Source organism: Eptatretus burgeri, chromosome 8 (genome assembly GCF_056783735.1).
Source record: "Eptatretus burgeri isolate ZD-2024b chromosome 8, Ebu_testis_v1, whole genome shotgun sequence".
Lineage (NCBI taxonomy): Eukaryota > Metazoa > Chordata > Myxini > Myxiniformes > Myxinidae > Eptatretus > Eptatretus burgeri.
The window spans coordinates 108,046,271-108,073,445 of record NC_140968.1 but is presented as its reverse complement, the minus strand read 5'-3'; the positions used below and the strand labels follow the sequence as shown (position 1 = coordinate 108,073,445).

The window sequence follows — 27,175 nt, the reverse complement described above, 5'->3', positions numbered from 1 at the left end:
CGTGGCCGAATTTTTGAAAAAATTAATTTTTCATGATTTTTCAAAAATTTCAAAGTCCCGTTGCGAGGAAACAGTGGTGTCCATAGCAACGGTTCTCATTTGCACACAACTAGGTCATGGTATGAACCTACCAACCAAGTTTCATTGAAATCGCCATTGTATTAACAGAGCACTGGACTGAACAGAGGGACAGACAGACAGACAGACAAACATATTGACGGAAATACTGATAATAAGGGTAGAAAAAAATGTCCAAAAAAATTTTTTTGAGATTTTTTTTTTCGACGAGATCGACTATCCAACAGACAGACAAACATATCGACGGAAATACTGATAATATGGGTGGGAAAAAAAATCTGAATTTTTTTTTTTTCGACTCGATCAACTGACTACCCAACATATCGACGGAAATACTGATAATAAGGGTAGGAAAAAAATCTTTAAAAAAAATTTTTCGACTACATTGACGACCCAAAAACAAACAAACGGAGTAAAAACTGAGTACTATCTTCCTTTAACGCCCAGCGATGACATCATGCATCATCTGGATATGGAATTGGGAAGGAGCAGTGTTCAAAAATTTGCATTTTTCTTATTTTGATCTGGTGTTGTAGAGCAGGCATGATGTGAGGGCGTCCGCCTGCGTCTAATTTTCTTGTTACCTTGTGCCTTGTAATACCCTCCCACACCTGGAGGTGGCACTACATGATACAAATTTACACAGATAATTTGCATCCCCTCCTACCTCCCCCAATCCCCAAGACCACCAGCAAATATATAAACACTCCTATACACCAATTGGTCATGCTGATCCTACGTAGCAAGTCTGGATGTAATCGGCCCACAACTGTAGGAGTAGTGGCGCGACAAACAAACACACAAGCACCAGTCCGTGAATGAGAGTAAGGATAAGGGAAGAAAGCATAGAGTCCTATAGAGAAGGACTGGAACGTCATGATCTCGGGGTTTATAACTTGAGTCTGAAGGATTAACCTGAGTCCGGGGCTAAAATGACTTCAAGAAGGGCAAGAGACACGATCTCAGGATCCATATAGGGGTTTTTGAGGACGGCGAGTTCAAGTGTCATTTTCAACATCACCTGAGGTCATCTTCAAGGTCAAAAGGTCATATTTCAAGGTCAAATTACTGAATTTTGGTATTTTTTGCTCGTTTTTGTGTCTAACTCATTGAGGAAAACCTTTGTAAAGTCTATGACAAAACATGACATTGTGCACCCACTGCACCTACTTGCTGATTTATATCATCGTTAACTAATGTATGTTTTGTTTATTTCTCTTTCAGAAACTGTCCAGCTGGTGATCTCACAGGATCTTTATGTTGTTTCCTGCTTTGGCGACAATATGCCACGTCGTTGCAGCTGCTTTGGTTGTAGAGGAAACTATGATGGGACACCTTATGTAAAGGTCATATCCTTCCCAAAAGATCCTGAGGAGAGGGAGAGATGGATATTGGCAATGCCAAATGAGAAAGAAAGCTTGAGGTGCTTAAAGGAGATATATATTTGTGAGACACATTTCAATTGTGATTGGGTGTCAGTTCAGGGTGGCAAACGACCCAAAGGACCCCCATCAATATTTCCTGGAGTACCGAAATCAGCTTTGAAGCAGGTGACCTCAGCCCCACGCCCAACATCATCTTCTACGTCAGAATCAAGAGCTAAGAAGATGCAGGCAGCTGATGAGGCTGCAGACAATATCCCAGATTTCGACCACTTCTGTGCTAAATTCAGCTCCTATTTTCGGGGCTTTAACGTCATAAAAGACCAGGAAAACCTTTACCTATCAAGAACTGATGCTACTGGACAAACTGTCAAGCAGTTCTTTCATTTCCAACAAGTTCACTCACCTTTTGGATTTCTATTCTTGAATCGAGTTGAGAAAGATGGCATTGAGGTGCCCAAACGAATTTTTCCTTTGCAGAAGAACAGCCTGCTCTCAAAATGGTCCCAGATTAGATCCATAACTGACCAGGTAAACATCTATGAATGCACAAGCAAGGAAATTCTTCAGCTTGTAGTAAGCCAGTTCTGTTGGATGACTGAGGCACACAAGCTTCCTCATTTCACCTTCCTTCTGTCGCAGCTGCATCTTATGTTCAAACCTCTTGATCATCGCCGATTTGATACTGATACTATGATTTTCGCAATGCAGCTTCACAACATATCACCCAGTGCATACAAAAGGATTCGTCGATCCAGCTTAATCATTCTACCATCAACAAAAAAGGTAAAACAGATGCTTGCTAGTAGTCAGCAGGACTCCAACCTCAAAACCTTGTTCGACCAGCTTAAACCACAGCGGAGTTTGGTCAATTTAATGTTTGACGAGGTAAAGCTGGTCGAGACATTGCGATTTTCTGGAGGGCATGTTGTAGGATATGCTCAAAATGCAGTAGCGGGTGGTGAACACGAAATGCTTGCTTCACATGCTATGGTTGTTGAAGTTGCCTGCCATTTCGGTGGTCCACGCTATATTCTACGCATTTTGCCCTGCAAAAAACTAACTGCCGATCAGCTGAAGGAACTCCTCATCGAAGCTGCATCAGCTGTAGTTGGTGCTGGCGGTACTCTGATTTCTTTGATATGTGACAATTGCAATACCAACCGCAGTGTTTATTCAAAACTTGGAGGACCAGGAAGTTGCCAAGTGCTGTCAATTCAAGAGCAATCTATGTTCTTAGTGTACGACTACGTGCACATCTTCAAACATGTTCGCAACAACTGGATTACTGTTGATGGCAAGACACTCTTATTTGTCATAGATGGTAATGAGTACAAAGCTTACTGGAGTGATATTCAGAAGGTTTATGAGATCGACCGGGCTACTCCTATTCGCTTAACCAAGCTCACGCACACCGCTGTTTTCCTCAAGCCCCTTCAACGCCAGAGCGTACCATTGGTATGCCAAGTGTTCAATGACAAGACTGTCGCTGCTTTAAAGACCTTCAAGGATTAACTGGGCATCAGTGAAGGAACAATCATCCTCACCCAGATAATGAGTGAGTGGTTCAAGAGGATGAACATGAAAGACCGTTTCTCAGCTATCCATCTGCGCGATGAATCCAGACAGCCTTGGACAGCAGACTGTACAAGTTTCACGAGGCTGGAGCAGGCCTGCCAAATTATATCTACCTGCGCATGGCAAGGAGGTGGTGGCCGTAAGCTGAAGCTAACTCAGCAAATTGCTGAAGCCTTCACTGTGTCCACACGTAATAATGTGGATGCTGCCAAATTGCTTCTGGCAGAGAAAGACTTTGACTACGTTCTTCCTGCTATATTTTCAGATGAAGCCTTGGAAAAGTTTTTCGACCAAGCCACGCAAAGAAGTGGTGGAAACTTTTACATTGACGTAGTTGACATTATGGCTGCAGCTAAAATTGTATATTTGCAAATACTCATTAAGCATGACATTATGCCCGAATTTAGTTCTTGTGTGATTGATTGTGACAAGAACTGTGCAACTTCCATAAATCCAGATGAGCGAAGTGAACTTATTGACGAGATTACTCCTCAAGACACTCAGGATCTCTTGGGGTCTGACGATGCCCTTAAGCATAAAGTAGTTTATTTGGCCGGACACCTTGTTCATAAATATGGCGATAGCACTAGTATGGAGGAGATCATTGATGATGAAGATGGTAACGAGGTGTCATCTGAGTTTCTAGATAATTTGAATAGAGGTGGATTGAGTGTGCCGACTATGTCAACCATCTTTTTTGTACATAATGCCTATAATTTGTATGACAAGACTAAAATGCGTTGCCGATTTCATTTTGCTGAGCTGTTATCCTCTGTAGATGCACCTTGAGCAAGTAGTAATGCTGCATGTTCTACTTTAGCTAACATTCTATTGAAAGCTCATGTCCTCAATATAAGTGACAAAGAAAAAGCTTTGGGATGCCTCAGGAGGCAAGAAAAGCTCTCCAACTAGTGATAGACATAGACATAGTTGTAATAGGCATAGTGTTGTGACATGCATATAATGTTTATGTAATATGATATATGACAATAAATATCAAAGTTTGACAGCTCTACACACTTGCATCTTATTACAATCAGCCATCTCTCACCGTTTATGAGTTAGACACAAAAACGGGCAAAAAATACCAAAATTCAGTAATTTGACCTTGAAATATGACCTTTTGACCTTGAAGATGACCTCAGATGGTGTTGAAAATGACACTATTGAACTCGCCGTCCTCAAAAACCCCGATATGGATCCCAAGATTGTCTCTCTCGCCCTTCTAGAAGTCATGTTAGCCCCGGACTCAAGTTAATCCTTCAGACTCAAGTTACAAACCCCGAGCATGGGAGGTTCCAGTCCTTCTCTACAAGAGTCTATGGAAGAAAGTGGAAATTGAATGTGAATCTATTATTGTTATATAATTATTATATCAATCTATTATTGTGCACCGCTTCTTCCCAATTCCATCTCCATGTGTTGCATGGCGGCATCACTAATGCCGAATGTGCCTGACAATGTCGCGTGCTGGAGGATTTGTTATTTATTTATTTGGCATGGGGGTGGTGTATTTTGAATGTACTTTTACTTGTTTTTTTTAATGAATCATTCCATTTAAATAAATATTTCGTTTAACCTTGAATAGTACATGAATAGTTTGATGGTCACTGACTTACTCCTTTAGTCATAATGGTGGCTCGTTCGTTAGCACGACCTTGCAAAGTTATCTTGGAGATGGTAGTTTTTAATTTGAGCGAATCTGATACTTTAAAATTGATTTTCACACACATCAACAAACCAAACTAGCCCCTGGAAAATTCACGTGTTATCTTTTTAACATAAAATTGGTTGGGTTTCCTTTACTGAAAATGTCCAATCAATATTAATTTGAACACAAACACCGCCGAAACCCTGATTGATCGCTAATACAGTATAAGACTTGCATCAACAACTTTTCTTTCGACTCCAATGGCAAAAAGGTCCATTCGTGGGAGAGCAATGGAAGGAGTGTTTAGTGCATTTTTCTCCCACACACTCTCCCTGACATCAAGTAAGAGGACAGGAAGAAACTAATCCATCAGCCTGGAAATAGTGACCAAATTATGAATGGCTGCAGAAACCGAGCAGAAAGGAATTTGTTCAGTGCATGAAACCAACGCCATCTTTTCATCGAGCCTCCTTCCTCGATCATTTCCAAGCCATGAAACAGTTCATTATATCACGACTGGTCATCGTTTCTGCCTCGATTAAAGCCACTCATCTCTCACGGCAAATTTATGGATGGTCTCTCGTGACTATAAACCACCCTGTTCATCTGGAGAACTGACCTCAATCAGGTGCACTCAACGTCGACGAACAGCTAGAAATGATGGAAGAAGAATTTAAGAACTAGTTCTTGCTGGACTTACTCATGAAACATCATAGACACACATGCTGAGACAGCGATAAAGCAAAGAAAACCATCAACCGTGTCAAAAATATTGAATGCCGATATAAATGACCGTAATGTGTCAAGATAGACAAAGTGTTTCCTTGATGAAACGTCACTGTTGAGTAAATTGCTTCTGGGTCACAGAACAATGATCAACTTTTCTTTATGTATTTCAGTGCAATACAAGCGCAAACCGAAGGTTCATATCAGCATGCCGTTTTCATCCTGTTGGTACAAATTAAATGTCGGCTTCACTTCAGATGAGCAAAAGCCAAAAGCAAAAGTCACTTCAGATATTATCTGTAATAGTAAAACAATTGTCGGGAGGAGCTCGGACTGTGCATTTGCCCCAAACTAGCTGTACAAAATCAATTTCACATGAGTAAGGTGAACGTAACATTAAAAAATTCAATTGTTAGTCAAACCAATGTAAGAAGATTAAATATGCCGACCTTGTTTGTTTGTACATCAATCACCAACAGGTCACATTTTTTAAACCGATCCACACGAAACTTCACCACCTGGTAGAGTTTGTTAAAACAAGAAGCTTATTATTTTCGAGGTGAAAAGGTCAACAAAGGCCAAAGGTCATCAATTTTGCCAAATTTCTAAAATCCTCAATTTTCATCCGAGTGACGAGAAATTTGAACATGATTTGAAGATCAGGTCACTGAATTTAACCACCAATTAATTGAGTTCAACAGAGGCCAAAAGGTCAGCAAAGGCTGAATTTTTAAAATTGTCAACTTTCACCAATTGACTTGAATCTGAAGAGGAGTTGCACATTTGTTCATTGAATTTAACCTCCAATTCTTTTTGAGGTCAACATCGACCAAAAGGGCAACATAGTACAATGGTCAACAACTTAAAGGTGGAATTTCTAAAATCCTCAATTTTCATCCCATGAACTTGAAATTTGAAGAGGATTTGCACATCAGGTCAATGATTTCAATGAACAAGTATTTTTGAGGTCAATATAGGCCGAAAGGTCAACATAGACCAAAATTCAACAACTTAGGTGGAATTTCCAAAATCCTCAACTTTCATCCGATTGACTTGAAATTTGAAAATGATTAGCATATCAGGTCACTGAATTCAACCACCTATTATTTTTGAGGTCAAAAGGTCAACATAGACTTAATTTCCAAAATGCGAGATTTTTTGGAAGGAGGATTATGGAGGATGGACAGCAAGAGGGGGGTTTGGTCCGCGGACCACACGACAAATACACGAAATACGGTTTCTTTAAAAGAGAATACATTTAATGAAACAAATATAAATAATGACAATAATGAAGATGAAATAAAACGAATACAATAAATAACTTCACTGATCGAGGCCTCGCACACACAGACGCAAACACAGACAAAGGGTGCCAAACGAAAATACCCCCCCCCTTTTTTAAATACACTGGTACTCAGCCTGGCCAAGGGCTGGCCCTCGTCGATCTGGTGTTGGGGGAGCTTCGTCTGGCACGTGCACTTGCAAGCAAAATGGCGCCGTCTCTTGTCGAGTCCGGGAGGAAGGCGCCATCACCATCCACATGCACATGCAGACAGAATCATGCTTCCCTTGTAGCAGCTTTCCACACTCTACATGCGCAAATCTGGCCAGCACCTCCTCAATTGGCTCTGGTCGATCACGCCAAACGTGCAATCTGCTCTGCTCGATCTGCTGTCTCTGAAGCCCCCGAGCTAAGAACTCTGCACCTTCCACCCTCCTCTTTTTATCACCATCTCTGTCCTCCGCCCCCCAGGGCATGTCCTCCTCACCTCCAAACCCGGGAAGGCGGGGCTTCTCCTTCTGTGGGCCTGGCTTGGAATATAAAAACATAGGGAAAAAAATCACAGAAGGTAAATCACGTACAGGGGAACTTATTTTTACTCCATAAGCTAAGTAACACTGCACTACGCCTCGTGTGGGACACGTAACACTTAAGCTGACATTCGCTGACTTCTATACATCGAGGTGCTTCTACCCATCCATGGACCATGCCACGCTACACAATCCTATCTGTACTATTACATCGGTTCATCTACCCCCATAATCATAACAATATATGTATATATATATATTGTTACGAATTAGCCGATTTGGACAGCCACGCACGACCGCTTAAGGCCCAACCGCAGTCGCACGTCCGCCGAAACCCTGAATTCAGTCGTAGCTTCCGGACAACTCTGGAAACCTGCTACGGATGCCTTAACGCACTATAAACTGTCAATATTCTGTCCACGCGGTGCAGGGTTAATCGCCGAATCTCGATATACCTAATTATCCGCGCAGACAGAAGTACCGAGAATTTATACGGAAATTTATACGGAAATTTATACGCGGAACGAGCGCGCTGCTAAGCGCGCTCGTTCCGTGTGCGATGTCGAGTGATTTTAATCGCCAAGTTCCGTCGGACCAATTGACCACTTTAATTGGCTTTAATAGCCTGCAAGTTTCCCGAACTCACCGTGGAAGTCAATGGGAGCAAATGATGCAACGAGCAGATTGACATTCAAACAATAAATGATAAATGATAAATGGGGATAAATAGATAGATAAATAGTAGAGGATAAATGGGGTTCTAAGGCATCCATGCAAATGAATGGGGAAAAGGGGGAAAACTCTCTGAATCAACCCCGGAAAAGCCCAAAACAGGAGACGGATTCCTCTCCCTCCCATACAAACAAACGTAAAATTGAGACTGTCTCACGGCTCATCAGGTCAAAAGAGGAGACTGAATTCCTCCCCCTCCCAGAAAAACAAATGTAAAATTGAGACTGATCTCGGCCCCATTGAGCAAATGTTAAACTGAGACTTACTGATTAAAGCACTTCACTCCACTCAAAGATTGATCCAATGAATATTTGTTCATGTTCTACTCGAGGTAATAAATTAATTTTTGTATTATATTCACTTTATCTCTTCAAGCACGAAAGAAAGGGCTGTTTGGGTGAGTTTCATAAAATAGGGAAGTGTTTTCAGAATACAGTCGTGCTGCGAAAAATGAGGAAGTATTCTGTGAGAGACAAGGCCTCGTGGTTATATTTTAAATCAGAACACAAACAGAACAAAGTTTAGTGAAAAACAGTTTTTAAACGTAGGTTTTATCAAAATAATTTAAAGTATTTTCATTTTCATGTTAAAATGAATCAGGCTGCTTAAGAACGGCTGCCCTACCCGAACCAAGTCATTTCCGATTTGGAACACATCCTGGAAAAACCATTGTTTTGTAATCTCCCATTACGTCATTACTAACAGTTTATTTAAACCAACTTGTGTGCCCAGCATGTTTCATTCAGAGAATGGAGCATTCAGATTCTTACGACAACCTTACGGATCAATCGTTTTCACAAGATGAGAGGTGAGATTCTCAACCCAATTTATTATTTATTGTTTAAAACAGAATTAAAACGCAATGAAGGTTTACAAAACCCCCCCATCCACTTTCTCAACAATCCTCTGGAAGAAGTCTTTTCTTTCAAGCTTCTGGGTCTCACTATCTGCCATGACCTTTCCTGGGAAAGTCACATTTCCAACCTTGCCTCAAAAGCCAGTCGCCGACTGGGAATCCTCCGTCGTGCAAAGTCCTTCCTCGGCCCTCTTGAGCTCCTGACCACTTACAAAGCTTTTGTCCGTAGCCTGATGGAGTACTGCTCTCCCCTCTGGGCTGGTGCTCCTGCCTCCCACCTTTCTCGACTTCACGCTGTCGAAACCAGGGCTTTTAAGATCATTGGCATCTCCCGCAATGAAGCTGAGTCTTTGGGCCTCTCACTCAATCACCGCAGGTTGGTCGGTGGTCTTTCTGTCTTCTACCGACTCCTCTCCAGCCTTGCCCCCCTGCTCTCTCTGCGATTTGTCCCAACCACATTTCCACAGGGCGCTCAAGGTCCGCCAACAACCCCCTTCTGGTAAAACTACCAAAATCACGAATCACTGCTCATCTTCACTCTTTCATTCCTCTTTTTTCCCGCCTTTGGAATAAACTTCCTCACTCTATTCTTTCCCATTCTTCCCTTCAGGCTTTCAAAACAGCTGTTCACCACCACCTCTTATCTTCCCCCATCCAAATCCTCGATCTTTTCTACCCCCGATAATCCACCCAAGCCCACTTCCTTCAATTCTCCTGCTTTCCTTCCTGAAAGTCCCTTTAATGTCCATCTTCCCCTCGCCATGTTCCCCGTCCCATCCCCATCCCTCTCCCTTCCACAGTTCACCTGTGTCTGTTCCCCAATGTTTTGTCCCTTCCACTCCCGCCCCTCTTGTCTCATGCCTCCTTGCTGTGAGTTGTGTGTTAGCTCTCATACGAGCCTCGACCAAGGTATACAAAAAAAATATATATATAAAATATAAAAATAAAAAAAAACAGAATTAAAGCACCATACAACCAATAATTATTGTACGACTTTTTTTTATAATTATTGTTGTAATAATTATTGTACGTCTGTCAGGTCAGGTTCGATCTGTGACCTGCTACAGGTACCATGTAAACCTGTACTAACCTGTTCCATGGTCGGGTTGTTGGCGACTAAACCGTCTCCCCCACCAGGTTTTCTGGTGAGGAGGGTGTTTGGATATGGACACCCAGCAGGATTAAAAACAAAACCTGTCAAAGGGCGGAGGAGCTCCTTGTGAGCCAACGGCCATCCATATCTAGTGCCCAACTGTGTCTGCGGACGTCCTCCTGCAGTTGGGTCACTTCTTATTAGGAGGTTGGTGGCAGGATTTGCACTCCGGCCACCGTAAAACCCTTCATTCCGCAAAACGCAAAAACGCAAAAAAAAATCTGAAAACCCACTCCGTGGGAGTACCTCCTGTGCAGCTTCCCTTCGCAGGGCAGCTCACCGGATGACGGGATTGGGGCAAAGCCTTCGGGACCCCCAATCTTTGATAGGAGGGAAACCACGGGGTAACATCCCTGGGTCAGATTGCGGAGAGTGTGTCGGAGTGGTGCTGAGGTGTCGTCCACCAGACGGCGGTCTCCTTGCGTTAACCTGAGGCGGTCCCTTCGGGTGGGTGCCTGGAATGTCCTATCCCTAAGAGAGGATGATCACCTGTCTCTGTTATCATCTGAGCTCAAGCGTTTGGACATCGGGATTGCAGCTCTCTCTGAGGTTCGGAGACCGGATTGCGGCGAGATAATGGTGGGTGGTTACACCTACTATTGGTCTGGTCGCTCTGATGGTTACCATACCCAAGGAGTTGCTGTAGCTGTGTCCAATAAGCTGACCCCAATGATAATTGAGGTAACACCGGCCAACGAGTGTATTATGAGATTAAGGATTCGTCACTCCTTAGGTGTCATTTCCCTGGTCTCTGTTTATGCTCCGACTGAGGCGAGTGATCTCACCGTGAAGGATGCATTCTACGCCACACTCGAGTCTGTGGTTGATCAGTGCCCCAGACGAGATACACTTCTAGTCTTGGGGGATTTCAATGCATCGACTGGAACTGATAGGGATGGTTATGAGGTGTGTGTTGGTCCCCATGGGTCAGGAACTATGAACCAGAATGGCACTAAGTTCCTTGACTTTGCAAGAAGTCATGGACTTAGGGTGGCTGGTTCATGGTTTCAGCGCCCACAAGCTCATCGCTGGACTTGGTATTCCAACGCTGGCGGTGTGGCAAAGGAGATTGACCATGTCCTCATTGACGGTCGTTGGAGGATGATCCAGAACTGCAGGGTCTACCGGAGTGCTCAGTTCCTCAATACTGACCACAGGCTTGTTGTAGCAACTCTAAAGCTGCACCTTAAATCCTGGAGAATGGTACCATCCCAGCCGAGGCTGGATGTTGCCAAGCTCAGGGATGAGAGAGTAGCTGAGGAGTTTGCGAACAGGCTGAGTGGACACTTGGGGGGTCTGGGTGCTTTGGAGGGTCCTGAAGAGTTGTGGAGCGCCTTCAAGACCACCGTCCTTGATGTTGCCAGTGGATGCCTTGGAGCTCACCGCAGGGCAAAGAAGAATTTTGTCTCTCAAGGGACACTGGATACCATTGACCAGAGTCGCAGGGCCAGGCTGAATGGCAGAGCTGAGCTGTTCAGGGAGCTGAGGCGTAAAACTGTACGTGCACTGAGGGTGGACAAGGAGGCCTATGTGCGAGGAATCTGTGAGGGGGTAGAGCATCACCTGTGGACAGGTGATTCTCGTCCCGCTTACAGGGGAATTCGCGCATTACGTTCATCCAAGCCCATCCCTCGGAGCACTACAGTTTGAGCAGAGAGTGGTAGGCTCTTGACAGAGGAGTCTGAAGTGAAGGCCCGCTGGGCCGGTTACTTTGAGCGGTTGTACTAGGCTGATCCCCCAAATGTCGAGTTGGACGTCAAGGGTGTTACAATCCCTGTTGCTGACCCTCGAATCAACTGTGGTCCACCTACGCTTGTGGAAACACGGGCTGCGGTGACCCAGTTGAAACGGGGCAAAGCTCCAGGGATCTGTGGCATCCATGCCGAACTTCTCAAGGCTGGTGGAAATGCTGCACTCGTGTCGTTGCATGCAGTTTTGTGCTCTGCCTGGAACACAGGCATCATCCCAACTGACTGGAAGAGGGGCCTTGTTGTCCCTTTCTGGAAAGGGAAGGGTGATCGCCAACACTGCAACAACTACCGATGGGTGACGCTGCTCTCAGTGCCGGGCAAGGTCTTTGCTCGGATAATTCTCGATAGGGTTCGCCACCATCTGCTTGAGCACCAGCGTCCAGAGCAGTCAGGCTTTACACCAAAGAGGTCAACAATTGACCGTATCCTTGCACTTCGTGTCCTCACCGAACGCAGACGAGAGTTTCGGCAGGGGCTGCTTGCAGCCTATGTTGATCTCTGTAAAGCGTTCGATTCAGTGAATCGGGATGTCCTCTGGAGGATTCTTGGTCTTCGTGGGGTGCCAACAAAACTGATCGATCTGATGTCTGAACTCTACTCTGGTACTGAGAGTGCTGTGAAGTGTGGTGGTACCATCTCTGACTTATTTCCAGTTGTTACTGGAGTTCGTCAGGGATGTGTACTTGCCCCCACACTTTTCAGCACTTGTATGGACTGGATTCTAGGGAGGATGTCGGAGAGATCAAGTTGCGGTGCGTCATTTGGGAATGTCAAGATCTCGGACCTTGACTTTGCAGATGATGCAGTCATCTTTGCGGAGACTTTAGACATCCTCTTGGGGGCCCTCGAGGTGCTGAATGAGGAGTCGGAGCCGTTGGGATTACGGGTTTCTTGGGTCAAAACTAAGATCCAGGCTTTCGGTGACATCTTGGATGCTGCTGTCCTGTCTGTGTCTGTTTGTGGTGAGGATGTTGAGGTCGTGGAGAGATTCACTTACCTTGGCAGTGATATTCATGTCTCTGCTGGCTGCGAGTCAGAGGTCAATAGACGTCTGGGTCGGGCCTGGGGAGTCATGGATTCACTGGATCATGGGGTGTGGCGCTGCCGGTACCTGTGCGGGAGGACGAAAGTCCGAGTCTTCAGGTCCTTGGTACTTCCAGTCTTGCTCTATGGGTGCGAGACTTGGACTCTGACCAAGGATCTGAGACGGAGACTTAATTCCTTTGGTACCAGGTCTCTTCGGAGAATCCTTGGCTATCGCTGGTCGGATTTTGTGTCCAACGAGCGGTTGCTGAGAGAGACTCGGATGAGATTTGTTACCTGCATAGTCCGTGAGCGTCAGCTGCGGCTGTATGGACATGTGGCTCGTTTTCCTGACTCTGATCCTGCTCACCAGATTCTCTCAGCGAGGGAGTCTCATGAGTGGAGGAGGCCAGTGGGTCGACCACGTGCCTCATGGTTGCAACAGATTGACCATCATCTCAAGGAGATGGGGATGGGCCTGGCATCTGCCTGGGGGATGGCCAGACGGAGGCCCCTGGAGTACCGGCGGAAAGTGGACGCAGCGACGTGCTGTTCTGGCACATGCTCCCATACCTGACCTGACCTGACTTTTTTTTCAACAGGTTGTTCCGAATCAAAACATCGTTCTTTACGGATGTGGAGAAAGAATTATTTGAATATCACGAGGAATGCATACAAATGAACGATTTTCCTCAAGATGTTAAATCCTTCAGGAATGAACTGAACGATATTATTTTTGACTGGAAAGAATTACTATCATGCCCATTGATTCCGAATTCAAGGTGAGAAACACACACGTGCATGTGTGTGTGTGTGTGTATATATATATATGTATGTATATATATATATATATATATATATATATATATATATATATATATATATATATATATACATACACACATATGTGTGTGTGTGAGTGTGTGCGTCTCTCTCTCTCTCTCTCTCTCTCTCTCTCTCTCTCTCTCTCTCTCTCTCTCTCTCTCTCTCTCTCTCTCTCTCTCTCTCTCTCTCTCTCTCTCTCTCTCTCTCCTCTCTCTCTCTCTCTCTCTCTCTCTCTCTCTCTCTCTCTCTGTTTGTCTCTGTCTCTGCATATCTCTCTCTATCTGTCTCTCTCTGCTTGTCTCTGTATGTCTGTCTCTCTATCTGTTTGTCTCTCTCTCTATGTCTGTCTATCTGTCTCTCTATCTGTTTGTCTCTCTGTCCATTTGTCTCTGTCTGTCCGTCTCTCTCTGCTTGTCTCTCTGTGCTTGTCTGTCTGTCTCGATATCTACCTTGAGTGTTGAGTCATTATTATTTTTCATTTTTATTTTTCAGTTTAAACACACGTCTGGTTGAACCAAACACACAAGTTAATCGTCTGGAGGAATCTGACCTGACATTCAAGACATCTGAAGCAGACTGCTGGGAAATATCATCTATTTTTACAACTGAATGTTTGTTAGTATACAACTATAAAATGTTCCATCCAGAGAAACACGAAGTTGTTTCACCTCAGCATTATCATTCAATGCATTATTCTTATCAGTAGCAGTATCACCATCTGGTTTAAAAAAAATGATCCACAGATATCGTGGCTTTGTCTGTAAACTATTGTCTGCTTTTGCATCATCATTATACATTCCTTTCCTTTGAGTATATCCAGGGTCTGTGCTTGTTCCCGTTGACATATCAGGAATAAAACTTTCGACAGCTCACTTTCCCATTCTATCACCAAATGAATATAGTGTAAATTTCATCATTTCAGATGCAGCAGAGACATAATCAACCGCTTCAACTTCTTGTGTTCCAATGTACAAACAAACACTATCAAACATTTTCCAGAAGAAATCATTTACGAGTGTAGCGTTTGTGTTATTCCCAGCCTTAGTGAATGTAAATTTACACAACAAGAAACTTTCGGATAGATTCAAATAAGTTTGTTGATTAATTATTTATTTCAAAACTTTTTGTACCATTTGCATTCCAGTCTGTTCCAATTATTGCATTTACCTTGAAGTCGTCTTCTTTCTTAGTGGAGTTTGAGATGACAATGGTATCATTCAAATCATACTATCAATTGCTTCCATACTTGTATTTATTAAGGAAAAAAGATGTTAAAACTTTTAAAACCCTGACCCAAGTATTTGAATTATTTTCTGTCATTCTTGGGGAGACAACTGAGTTTTACCTTTCTTAATTTCTTTTATTGCTTGTAATTTATGAGATTCCTTTTGGTCATCTTTTATACTCTTTATAGCACCCGATACATTCCCCATGGCAGAAGCAGTTGAATCAATTAGGTCTTTATGTTCTAGAATAGTTGAACCAATACCCATTTGAGTATCAATTATCCCATCTCCTCTAAATTGATGTCCAACACCCCTTTGTCTCTTCGGTTTATAGTATCTTCTACCAAGATACATACCTTCACCCTTGTTGTATGGGGAAAGGAACATCCCATCCCCTGTAATTATTTTATATTTTCCCAACTCGTGTTTCCTCACAATAACCATCGTATTTATTTATTGGAAAACTTCACGTAGGTGAATTCTGATGGATATAATTTCTCCATTAAAAGAAATCATGTGATTATCTTGATCGGTTATCCTAAAGTTTACTCTGTAAATGTTTTTTCCTGACACAGGGAGATAAACCAGATTTTTGGGTTCCATATTGAATTCATAACCAATTGGGGTTGAGTATGCGCTGAATGAAAATATTGTATTTGTTATTATTCCATCATCATAAGAACCATCAATCAAATCACAGTGAATTAATACCGAATTTATTCCTGAGGATATTTGAATGACATTATCACTGAAACGTCCCATTAGTTTCAATCTTTTTTGAGTAGAAACCCAATAACTCTCTAAATGAATTATCAATTGTGACATCAACCTTGTAGTTATTTTTAAGTTTAATCGTTGCTTTTGAAGTACGTTTTTGAATATCTATAACAATATTTTTTCGTTCATCACCCTGTTCTTTCACAAGACGAACAATTGCGGAAGATATTTTAGAAATATCATATGCTCTGGGTGAAACTGTTATCGTTTTGTGTCCACTTCCCGGATTATAACGAAACTTGTCATTTTTATCGGTTATATTAAATAAGGTATTATAAGTTTCCATGGACAATAAAGGCACCTCATATTCTTTTTTTGCGTCAAGTTGTGGTGGGGATGGAAATGAAGAAGTGTGGTCGCTTGTTGTGAAATTAAAACTAAGGATTGTGCTGCTCATATTATTTAATACGAGATAAAATGTCTTTGTATTTACATTTATTAATTATTTTCATGTTCATCAAATGGTCCAAAAAGGCTGATACTTCATCGAAACAACTTGTTATTTCCAGCCTTCTGACTACCTAACAACAATAACAGTCCATTAACAAATTGTGATGGGTCATTTGGAAGAAAACTAACACCTGAACCAAGGATACTTAAAGCCTGAATAATGTGTTTCTCCTTCTCATTCTTCCTACTTTCACCAGAAAGACTAACCCTGTAATTAAGAGAGTCCAACAGATCAACATATACTCCATCATCATTATTTTCCATGTCCAATGGTTGATCAAAATACTTTGATTCATCACTCACAGTTGAACCTTGTTTTCCATCTTTTGTGAGAAGAAACATTAATCTGTGGGTAAATTTAACAGGGGGGTGAGCAGAACTCAAGAACCGTAATTCATCATTAAATATCAATACCTTTTCTTGAACAAGATGAAATATTGCTGGTTGTTCTGTTGGAATAAGTCCTGCTTTGGTTTTTGAATCGGCTGAATATTCATTGTTTTGAAGAGCATTCACAATGTAATCAGGGAGTTAATCTCTTCCAGTTGTTGAAATAATCCATCATCAAAAGCTCCTTTTTGCCCCAATTCTTCCTCCGTCATTTAACTGAAATCTTTCAGCATTTGAAGTTTTTTCGGAGTATATTCTAATGTGGGAACTGTGGAAACATCTACAATTTTTTCTTTGGAAGTTTGTAAAAGTGGTTGAAAAAATTTCTCTTGTTTTTTTTCAAATGCTTCTTTAGCCGTTGGTTTCAAAAGTTGTAAAACAACAGGAAGACATAAAGAAGAAACACACAGAAACTAACTCTTGATGTTCCATAAATCTTCTTGCTCTTTCTTTCGCATCCATTTATTTATTGTAAAATATCATTTAATGGATTGTAAAGATCAACAGGGAAATTTTTCTTTTCTTCATCATTAAAGTAGATGTGTTCAAATAAATCCTTTTCTTTAAATATTTCATCAAATTCTTCGTCAACATTAATACAAGTTGTAATTTCTTCTTCACTAATACTTGTATCTCTGCTTTTCATAAGTTTGCGTTGAGTTTCTTCATCAACATCAAAACTGAATGATAAAATCTTAACCCCACTGAGATGTTTAATAATTTGTCTCATTCCTTCTGGATTAGTTTCTAATATCCAAAGACCACCAGATTTTAGTTTCTATAACTCACTCTAACTATGTGAATATTTTGTTGTACCAAGAGAAATCTCCTCAAATATTTGACCTTCATTCCTCAATCGCATATGTTCCTCTACTGAAATATAGTAATAATCTTCACCTTCTATTTCTCCAGGTCTTATTGGTCTCGTTGTTGAAGATACAATGCGTATCCGCGGTGTTTTTTAAGTAAATTTACAATATTCTCATTTGTACTGGACAAGAACCTTGATTTATGAAAGTTTTTTCCAGAAGCAGATTTACCCACGATTTATAATAATAGTTGTCATTTATATATGTAATTGTTTATAAAATAAAAAAATATATCCATTCATATCTCATCTTGCTTCACAACAATATATTTATATTTTTCAGTCGTGTGCTTCATATAATCCCCAAATTCCTTTTTACTGCATAATGTAGAACAATTATCTCTCCAAAAATTGTTTATATCTATTGAATTTAACTTGAATAAAATAAAAGTATTAGCATTTTTTCTTATGGAATGACGAGGGAGTTGAAAGTATGATTGACTCAGATAAATACAATTGCAAGAATAATGTCTCCCTCTTGTGTAGAAGCTGTCCATTACCGTTTGGTTTCTCTCATTAACACAATCATCAAAGATAATGAGGTTCTTTTTTGATTTATCCAAATCTTGGGGAGATGGTATATCATCCGTATTATGGCTAAGAATACAAGTTATTGGTTTTGATTTCTTTTTATATCTCTGTGTCTCACAAAATAGTTGTATGAAATCTTCAATGTTCTAATGATTTAGTTTGTTTTGAAGTTTAAATGAACCGATTATATCTTCTTTTTGAAGACCAGCTTTAAAACCTTTATGAGAGTAGTTGATACTCAGGTTGAAAACTTGACTGTGAAAATTATTAAATTATCATAATCTAAAACGTTGGGAGGAAGGAGCGTCTTTAAAAGTAAGCAGGTTTTTCCACATCCGCTTGAACCAACTACGAGACATCTTAATGAATTTGGAAGATTGTTATAGTTGTTAACCCTTAGATGCATAAGTGGGTCAAAAATGACACAGTTTGGCTGTTTTCTTGCAATATCTTTTGGCACTCATGCATTGAAGGGTTAAATTTCATCTGATTTTCCCAAATGGGTAAAAAAATCAGTCATTTATATATTTGGAAAACAGGTTATTTAATTTATTATTGGCTTTTTTTAGAAACTCCATATTTTATCCTCAGTTCAGGTTTAATTTCAAGATAATCCATTATTTTATTTATACAATATCTTGTGTTGATATTTCCCTGAAAATGAAAATTGTGAATAATATGTAACAATCCTTTGAACATTTCTCCAATACGTTCAGTTTCTTCCATTGTAAGGAAAGGTGGGTTATCACCCTCATACTTTACATTCATTTCTCTAATCAATCTTGTAAAGTAATTCATTTTTGGTGTAAATCTAAAAGAATTATATTCCTTTTTATATTTTTCTTATCATTAATTAGAAGATAATCACAGAATATAAATTGTTTATAGGCTTTTGACTGTGTTTAATCCCACTCTTTCACATGCAGGACAATTCTCAAATTTGTCATTTGGAGAATCAGGGAATTCAAGAGGCTCAAAATCGAGTAAACTATTCATCTTTATAAAGTAAAACTTTACTTAAACTAAAATTCATCTTCGGTACCATCTTCGGTACTTTCACAATCAACTATAAAACTACTTTCATAACTATCGTTTGAACACAAACTCTCACTATCATAACTGTCGTTTGAACACAAACTCTCGGTGTCATAACTGTCATCACTCTCATAAGCTTCAAAATCTTCAGTTGAATAATGACTCTTATTTAATTAGTAGAAAAAAACATTACCAATGATATCTCTACTTTTTTTCATTAACAGATTCAACGATTACATTTTTTATATTAAAGGTAATTTTAAAATGATCCTGAACTACTATTGAACGAAATGTCATTTCACCTGATATATTAACATCCTTTATTTCATCAGGATTTACATCTTTGGGGTTGTTGAAAAAAATACAAATTTATCCTTGCATATTGCAGATGGTCTTATCTTTTCTTTCTAAAGCTTCTTCCATAAGGTTTTTATTTTTGATACTTTTTCTTGTTTCATTGCTTTTTCTAGTTTAAAATATATTTCCAGAAGGAGAGGAGAAACTTTTGTTAGAGATACTTTAATTGAAGTTATTCCAGATATACTAAAAGCCCTTCCACTGAAGGAAATTGAAGAACTCATATTATTCACCATAATTGTTTTTATCCAATAGTTGTTATATTTATCTTTGTTCAATTTTACATCCTTGACATATTTCTCAGTATCTTTTACAAATGAAGGGATTGATTGAAACTTGTCTTTTGTGTCTTGATACATTGTATTTATTAAGTGGAAAAAGTTGGAGGATAAAATGGTTTTCAGCACAGATTCACCTATAAATGAAACGAAATTTTCATCAAGAAAATTTTATTTTAAGCAAAGTTTTATTATATAAATATGGTGAATAGAACAAACTGCGATGTTTGTAATCACGATTATATAAACGTTATAAAAAAACACCTTCAAACTAACAAACACACATTCAATGTTTTCAGAGAAAAATCTCCACTTGACCAAGAAACAAAACATTGTGAAAGATGTGATAATGATATTCTTTTAAAAAATTATAATAAACACCTTCAATCATGCAAACACAAGAACAATGAAGAAACGAAAGGTGCCACTTAATTCTCCATTGAAAACACTGATGGTGCATTTAAAGGGCATATAAAAATAAGATAGTTTCGTCTTCAAGACCCTGGACCATCTTCAATCATGGACGCTGTTGATATGGTTCAACAAAGTATTGAAACTATAATTAAAAACACATTAAATGAAATGAAAACTTTAAAGTTTTATATGGGAGTAAAATAAAAAAAATGTTAAGACAAGACGATGAAACGACTCCCAATATGAGGACAAACCCTCACTTTATCTCATCATTTCAAGATTTTGTAAGATGTGATGTTTACGATGAACTCCAGAGACAAGAACAAGATGTTGATAACACTGTAGTGGGTAGTGGATTTACTATTTAAAAAAAAATCTTTTTAGATATACACATCTTAAAATCAGATCCTCTTCAAGCTTATTCTTAAAATAATTTCCCAAAAGAAATGAAACTTAAGAAAGCGGTTGTTAATATTCAAAACAAAGATAATAAATGTTTTCTATGGTCTGTTCTTGCTCACTTTCATCCTCCACAATGGAATCCTGAAGGGGTTGAACATTATTAGAAATACGAGAATACATTAAATGTTAAAGATTTAAAGTTTCCAATGTCATTGAGAGAGATTCCTAAATTTTAGAAAATGAATAATCTATCTGTTAATGTATCTGGATTAACAGATACAAACAAAGTTCAGATGTTAAAAATTTCAAACAACTATAAAAATGATGAAACACACATTGACCTTCTCCACTTTACTTCAAAGGAAAAATCACATTATGCTTTCATCAAAAATTTCTCAAGATTAACCAAACCACAACTATATAAGAGAAATTGTAAAACGTATGCTTGTAAGAGATGTCTCAATTCCTCTCACACAAAAGAACGATGAAATCAACATTCGAAATATTGTCGTAATCATAAATCAACCGTAATCAATTTACCAAAAGCAGGTTCAGACATATCATTCAAAGATTTTCACAAACCTATAAAACAACCGTTTGTGATATATGCTGATTTTGAAAGTATCCTTGAAAAGGTAGATACTGTTTCTCGAAATCCAAATAAATCATACACAAATGAATATCAAAAACATACTCCTTGTGGTTTCTGTTATTACATTAAATCATCTGTTGGTGATAAATACAAGTTAGAACTTTATAGAGGAGAAGATGCCTCAGAGGAGTTTGTAAGACGATTACAAAAAGACTGTATAAGACAAAGAGAAATAATGGTTAAAACTGATCAACCAATGTCATTAACAAAGGGAGAGAAAAAGGAATTTTGAAAGAACAGTATCTGTCATATTTGTGAGGAAAAAATTGAGGGAGAGGTCAAGGTTAGGGATCACTGTCATCTTACTGGTAAATATAGAGGTCCAACTCATTCACGTTGTCATCTTAATTACAAGCTTCCAAATTTTATTCCTGTCTTTCTTCACAACAACGCTCACTATGACACACATGAATTTATAAATGAACTTTCAAAGACATCTGGAGATATTTCTGCCATTCCTATCACAGATCAAAAATACATCTCATTCACAAAAACAATTCATACATCCCCCATAACCCATATCAGATTTCTTGACACATACAAGTTTATGTCAAGTGCATTCTCTAACTTAGTATCAAATATTAAAAACTTCCCGAATCTTAAATCACATTTCTCAAATAAAGAAGAGATTGATCTCTTATCACAAAAGGGAATATATCCATATGACAAAATGGATTCATTTGAGAAGTTTAAAGAAACACAACTTTCTTCAAAGGAAAGTTTCTATGGAAAGTTAAATAAAACTCATATTTCCGATAGAGATTATACACAAGCTAAAAAGATTTGGGAGAAGTTTAATACAAAGAATCTTGGAGAAAATCATGATTGAATTATAAACTGATGTATTGTTATTGGTTGATGTGTTTGAAACTTTTAGAACACTCTGTCATAACAAAAATTCTTATGGATTTGACCCCGTTCACTATTACACAGCCCCGGGCTTGTCTTGGAGTTCTATGTTAAAAATGACAAAACAAAACTTGGAATTAATCAGTGATATAGGTATGCTTTTAATCATAGAGAAGGCAGAAAGAGGAGGAATGTTTCAAGTATGTTCCAAGAGATATGCTGAAGCAAATAACAAATATCTTCCTGATTATAATAAGAATGAGGACAACTCTTACCTGATCTCTTATGATGCTAACAATTTGTATGGGTGGGCTTTGTCTCAATCTTTACCTTCTGGAAACCTGAAATGGGTTAAAGAAAAACATTATGAAAAAGTTTTACTTGACATTGTTATCTCCTCTCAAAAAGAATTGGATGAAGCTGAAGTTGGATATTATTTTGAGGTTGATTTAAAATATCCAGAAGAACTTCATAACAAACATAAAGACCGACCTTATTGCCCCGATAAAGAAAGTCCAAGAAAAGAATGGTTAAGTGATTACCAACAGTCATTTAATATAAAAGGTAAATCTCCAGAAAAACTACTTACAACATTACATGATAAAAAAGTTATGTTTTACATCAAAGGAACTTGAGACAATATTTATCTGCTGGGTTGAGAGTGAGAAAAATTCATCGAATTTTGAAATTTAAAGTCATTGGTTAAAGAAATATATTGATTTTAATACAAAAAGGAGAACAGATGCAGAAACAGATTTTGAGAAGGATTTTTATAAATTAATGAATAATGCTGTATTTGGAAAGACAATGGAAAATGTTAGGAATCGACAAAACATAAGACTTTCTACATCTTGGAAACAGGCTTCAAAGTTAATCAATAGACCAAGTTTTGAATGAGCGGAGGTGTTTTGAGAGAACTTTTGTGCTATTCATTTGAAAAAAAAAGAGTATTGAAATGGATCAACATATTTATATGGGAACATCAATTCTTGACTTGTCAAAGTCGTTAATGTATGACTATTACTATAATAATTTTAAAATCAGAGTACAAGGATAATGTGTCATTGTGATATGTGGATACAGATAGTTTTATATTACAAATTAAGACAAGTGATGTATATGAGGATATGATTGATAATATTAATATGTATGATACAAGTAATTATGACTGAGAGTATGTTATTTTCATAAAAGAATAAAAAGGTTATTATTAAGTTTAAGGATGAGTTGGGTGGAAAGGTCATGAGTGAATTTGTGGGTTTGAGATCAAAGTCTTATGCTTTTACGTATATTGATAATAATAACATTGAAAGGTGTGATAAGAAGCTAAAGGGAATAAATAAAAATATAATCAAAGAAACAACAAACTTTAAACATTATTACAACTGTTTATAACTTCTTATTGTATTCATTTTTCTGTACTCTTCCTTCTTTAAGGTTAAACATCAATTATATACAGAAGAGATAAATAAGAAAGCATAAGGAGCTTTTGATGATGAAAGATATATTTTGGAGAATGGAATCAAGAGTATCCCTTATGGTTATAAGTATAAGTGTTAAGGGGCATCTTTTTACTGATTTATAAATGATAGAACCAAGCAACAACCAAACCAAAGAGTGGAGATGTAATCAGCCTTGGTATTTAAATGTGAAACATAAAGAAAGTGAGAAATATCAAATAAGTCTTATTGAAGAAATAACCGGGGTAAAAGTATATAAAACAAATAAGCGGATAAATTTAATTACAAATAAGTTGGAGGATGTCAAGAAAAAAAATTAATATCCTTGAATGGACTGAAAACGTTGATGGTTATCAATTGAACAATGGAAAAACAATTTCTACAATCTCAAAATGATATGTGGATCAGGAGGTGGTCAAACTAGAACAGAGAGAAGTTTATCATTTTATTTCTGCTCAACAAAGACATATAAACCAAGAACTAAGTTCTAAAATAATCTTTGTGAATATACTCGATGGTGATGAATGTAATAGAAAAATTAATTTATTACCTCGAGTAGAACATGAACAAATATTCATTGGATCACTCTTTGAGTGGAATGAAAATATAAAAGGAAAAAATTGCTTTAATCAGTAAGTCTCAGTTTAACATTTGCTCAATGGGGCAGAGATCAGTCTCAATTTTACATTTGTTTGTTTGGGAGGGGGAGGAATTCAGTCTCCTCTTTTGACCCGATGAGCCTTGAGACTGTCTCAATTTTACGTTTGTTTGTATGGGAGGCGAAGGAATCCGTCTCCTGCTTTGGCCTTTTCTGGGGTTGATTCAGAGAGTTTTCCCCATTTTCCCCATTCATTTGCATGGATGCCTTAGAAACTCCATTTATCCTCTACTGATGGGCAAGAGCGACACACAGGAACGACGAGCAGGAGTGACACACAGGAACGATGAGCAGGAGCGACGCACAGGAACGACGAGCAGGAGCGACACACGGGAATGACGAGCAGGAGTGACACACAGGAACGATAAGCAGGAACGACGTGCAAGAACACACACTAGCGGCTCCGCGACCTGTCCATTTATAGACCCCGGGTTGAGGGGCGGGGGCGATGAGCCGAAGAGATGTGTCATCACCCAAATTGGGTGCTCTGGTTGGGCCCCAGCCACTGCACAGCCCGGCCGTGATGGCCGGAATCAGCTCCACTCCACTTCTGGCAAGATGGTTCCAAGCTGCGGAATTGTCTCGCTACAAACCCCATGATATGAATCGCCTTGCACCGAACTCCGTGATATGAATCGCCTTGCACCTGCACTCCGTGCTGTGCCCCGACGAACCGCGGTCAGCCTGGTCAATGTGCCTGCTCCGTGGTGCGCCACGCGGCCTGAGCGATCCGGCCGGACAGCATGACTGCTGGCAGCAGCTGCATCGAGGTGGAGGTGGCCGTCGTGGCCGTCGTGGTGAGCGAACACCGACGGTAAGACGTGATTGTAACCCCGTGCGCAGACCCGACCAAAGATGTGTTATTCATGCCGCGTTCTGTACGATGAGAAAAAAAATCACGCCTGCACGCGAGTCCGCCATTGTACAAATGGTCAGCGCATGGGTCCGCCCACCATAGAGCATACCCCATACAGTGCGCGCGAGTCCGCCATTGTACACGTGGTCAGCGTGCGGGTCTGCCCGCCATCGAGCATGCCCGGCACAGTGCGTGCAGTTACAGAGGCGGTGGGATGCACGGTGCCAGCCCTAATCTGTCAGGAAATTGAGGGAAAGGATTGGATATAGTTATTAGATGGATGGTTGAGTTGAAGAAGAAGATATATATATATATAATTATTAAATGGAGAAATGGGTGGATAAGTGGGTGCCGAGTGTGTACTGAAAGTTGTGAGCATTTGGTGTGTTGTTTATGCCTCTGATCACCTGAACAGTGGGTGGGGGGTCATCGCTATGGGGCATGTGCTCCGTGCAGCACTGGCGTTTATTGTTGGCTTCCACTGCTGCCCTTGGTCTTTTGTGAGGACGGATTCTTACGCGAAGGGCGTGGCTGTGGTTTTTATCCTTGGGTGTCTGAGCGTAGCGCCTGCTGACTGATGCGTGGACCCCATGCTTGGATTTACCTCAGGAATAGAGAAAACAGCAGAGTAGGAATGAGGTTCAGAGATTTCATCAGACCGAGCTATGAGATTTACACAACGCACTATCCCGTTCGACCCACGAGACAAGAAGGAAGGGACTATCTGAATGTACATTAATGAAATAACTGCCTGGGGACCACTGTATGTTGGCTGCCATTGGTGTTGGAGGGACACGGTTTCCAGAAGCACAACAATATTATATTGTTGAGGATTTCTGCCCGTTCGGCGTGCGCACGAGCTTTTCAACCCAATCCAGGCCGCGCATCCACCGAATGCGCAATCCAGTCGTAGCTTCCGGATCAACGCCGAAACCCAGCTACGGGAGTTGTTAACCACACCATAAATCAGCCAACTCTTCTGTCCACGCGCTGCAGGGTCGATCGCCGAATTATCGATGTACCTAATTATTCGCGCAGACAGAAATCCCGGGGATCTACACCTCAATGGAGCCTGCACGAAAACGAGCCGCTTAAGCAGCTCGTTCCGTTTGCGATTGCCGAGCAGTTATATATCGCCAAGCCCCGTCGGACCCGATTATCTTATCGGTGTTAAAAACCAGCTAACATTCCGAATGCTCCATGGCAGTCAATGTGAGGAAGGGACGCAACGAGCAGGTGACATTTAACAATGGGGAACATTTATTTCCATACACAGGCATGCAATGAATGGGGGAATGGGGGAAAAATACAGGAGCAAAAACCTACAGCAGAGTTCTACTATGAAATGTAAAGCAAATACAACACAAGCACTTAACAGTTCCCTTCTTATTTGAAGGGCCCACGGACACACGTACGCTCGCGTACGCACGCACGCACGCACACACACACACACACACACACACACACACACACACACACACACACACACACACACACACACACACACACACACACACACACACCTAAGAAATGGTGGCTGATGCCTTTAATAAGGACTTCAACTCAGAGGACAGATGAGCTGAAACCCAGAGCCTATCTCGAACCTCTCCACCTCGTGTGGTCTTCAAGCTGCTCAGAACCGGGCTGCAGCGAGAGCGAGCTGGATCCAATCGCCGTGAGCCGCGATCCTTCGTGAGCTCCAGTGAATCCTCTCGCGCTTCTGAACACGTGCTGGTGAGACGAGGCGCCGATCCTTCCCGTCGATGCGTCGCTTCCTCGTATAACCACCTCCAAGATGAGACCAAGGAGTCGCACCAAGCCAGCAGCCAAGCGGAGAACAAGGAGCTCCGAGCCGAGCAACCAGCTCAACTCTCTTCCGATAAGCAAAGCCTCTCACAACACGAACCAAGAACTCCGAGCCGAGCAACCAGCTCAACTCTCTTCTGATGAACAAAGCCTCTCTCTTCGACGAACCAAGCCAGAGCCCAAAAAGCGAACCGAGCCAAGCAGAACCCGAAGGCCTGCTGAAAAGCCAAGCCGAAGCAAAAAGCTCTCCAAAAAGCCTCCACCTCACCAAGCAGAACCGAAGCTCACTGAACCAAAGTCTCAACCCTCGCCAGCAGAACCCAAAGGCCTGCTAAAAGCCAAGCCGAAGCAAAAAGCCTTCAAAAAGCCTTCAAAAAGCCTTCAACCCGAACCCGAGCCAAGCAGAAGCCGAAGCTCACTACAAGCCAGCCAGAACAAAGCAGAGGATCTCTTCTTTATTCTTATCGGCGCCTCCCCCACTCCCGGCGTGACTCATGCCCTGGTGCTCCATCCTCCGCTCAACCACGAGTGGGAGGGAGTTGTTTTCGTCATGAATCACAGGACGGGAGGGCTCTTCTTCCTCTTCCCAGAAGAGGGGG

The 27,175-nt window shown here is 40.5% G+C and overlaps 1 protein-coding gene and 1 long non-coding RNA gene across 3 annotated transcripts in view; one reads left to right on the top strand and one right to left on the bottom strand.

Moving 5' to 3' along the window:
* Positions 1-27,175, top strand: part of LOC147022507 (uncharacterized) — a 163,944-nt gene that overhangs the window by 24,882 nt on the left and 111,887 nt on the right. The window lies entirely within an intron of this gene.
* The window catches only part of LOC147022506 (uncharacterized), a 122,632-nt gene continuing 115,111 nt past the window's right edge, over positions 19,655-27,175 (bottom strand). For both annotated transcript variants that reach the window (XR_015061280.1, XR_015061279.1), the window contains exons 3-4: positions 22,072-22,137; positions 19,655-20,436 (exon numbers count right to left, since the gene is read on the bottom strand). This is a non-coding gene — a long non-coding RNA (uncharacterized LOC147022506). The remainder of the gene's footprint in view (positions 20,437-22,071; positions 22,138-27,175) is intronic.